Source organism: Gossypium hirsutum, chromosome A05 (assembly GCF_007990345.1).
Source record: "Gossypium hirsutum isolate 1008001.06 chromosome A05, Gossypium_hirsutum_v2.1, whole genome shotgun sequence".
Classification (NCBI taxonomy): Eukaryota; Viridiplantae; Streptophyta; class Magnoliopsida; order Malvales; family Malvaceae; genus Gossypium; species Gossypium hirsutum.
The window spans coordinates 82,313,668-82,315,509 of record NC_053428.1 but is presented as its reverse complement, the minus strand read 5'-3'; the positions used below and the strand labels follow the sequence as shown (position 1 = coordinate 82,315,509).

At 38.3% G+C, this 1,842-nt stretch overlaps 1 non-coding gene across 1 annotated transcript; it reads right to left on the bottom strand.

Annotated features, from left to right (window-relative positions):
• Positions 1-502: 502 nt before the first annotated feature.
• LOC121230107 (small nucleolar RNA R71) lies at positions 503-608 on the bottom strand. Its single transcript, XR_005928059.1, has one exon. It is a non-coding gene; the product is annotated as a small nucleolar RNA R71 (small nucleolar RNA).
• Between the last annotated feature and the right edge of the window lie 1,234 nt (positions 609-1,842).

Here is a 1,842-nt window from a genome sequence, read left to right as displayed (position 1 = left end):
AAGGCGAAGCCTACGATACATAGAGGAAGGACAAGAGGATGATATTCAAACCAGAACCGAGGAGATCGCTGATAATCAGAATAATCAGTTACCTCTTGTGGCTATTGTATACCCAGTAAATCAGAATCCTGCTCCTCGTACTATGTATGATTATGCTAAACTTAGTTTAACAGGAGCTGAATTGAGTATAGTTAGACCTGCTATTGCTGCAAATAATTTTGAACTGAAACCTAACACGATTCAAATGATACAACAGTTTGTTTAGTTTGATAGTTTGCAGGACGAAGATCCAAACACTCATTTGGCAAATTTTCTGGAGTTCTGCGACACTTTTAAGATCAATGGCATTTCTGACGATGCCATTCGCCTTCGGTTGTTTCCATTATCATTGAGAAATAAAGCTAAACAGTCGTTAAACTCGTTACCACAAGGGTCAATCACTACTTGGGAACAAATGACTGAAAAATTTTTACTAAAATATTTTTCGCCGGCTAAAATAGCTAAATTAAGGAATGTATATCTTCTTTTATGCAGATGGATTTAGAAACTTTGTATAGTGCATGGGAGAGGTACAAGGACTTATTGAGAAGGTGCCCTCATTATGGGTTACCTCTACGGCTACAAGTTCAGACGTTTTACAACGGTGTAAACCCCTCTACAAGGCAACTTATCAACGCAACCGCCGATGGAACGTTAAACAACAAAGCACCTGAAGAGGCTTATGAATTTATTGAAGAAATGTCACTGAATAACTATCAGTGGCAAGTTATGAGAACGAAGCCGACGAAAGCTGCTGGTGTTTTCAACCTCGACGCAGTTACTATGCTATCTAACTAGGTAGAACTTTTAAATAAAAAAGATAGATGGTTTGTATGGTTCTACTTAGGTACACCCAGTGATGAGGTGTGATTGAAGTGGAGGAGGAGTACACACAAATTATCCAACCTTCAACCCTAGCACCGAGGAGGAACAAGTTCAATATATGGGTAATAATAATTCTAGACCTCAAAATAACCCATACAGTAACACTTATAATGCAGGTTGGAGGAACCATCCCAATTTCTCGTGGGGTGGTCAAGGAAATCAAAGGCCACAACATCCCCCAGGTTTTCAACAACCACCTTACCAACAGGAAAAGAAGCCAAACCTTGAGAAAATGCTAACAAAATTCATCTCAGTGTCAGAAACTCGTTTTCAAAATACCGAAACAGCTCTTAAAAATCAACAAGTGTCGATTCAAGGACTCAAAACTCAAATAGGGCATCTTGCTAAGTTAATTTCTGAACAACCACAAGATAGCTTGCCGAGCAATACTGAAACTAACCCAAGGGAACAACTTAATGCAATTACTGTTCGAGATGAAGAAGGGTTAGCTGAACCTGAACCAGAACTGAGGCAAGGAATTGTGGTAAGTAAAGGTAAGGATAAGGTGGACCACAGTGAGCAAAAATTGGTAAGTAAAGAATATAAACCTTGTGTGCCATACTCTAGTGCGACAAGGAAAGACCACTCGGACGAACAATTTGGTAAATTCCTTAAATTATTAAAGAAATTACATATTAACTTACCGTTTATTGAAGCTCTCTCGTAGATGCCAAACACAGTTATATTTTTAAAGGAGCTTTTAGCAAATAAACGAAAATTGGATGAAGTGTCATATGTGGAGTTGAACGCAGTTTGCTCAGCCATTCTACAGAATAAGCTACCAAAAAAGTTGAAAGATCTAGGGAGTTTTACGAGTCCTTGTTTAATTGGTAGTTTAAATGTTAACAATGCTTTGGCTGATTTAGGGGCAAGTATTAATGTCATGCCCTATAAAATGTTTAAACAACTAGGTCTTGG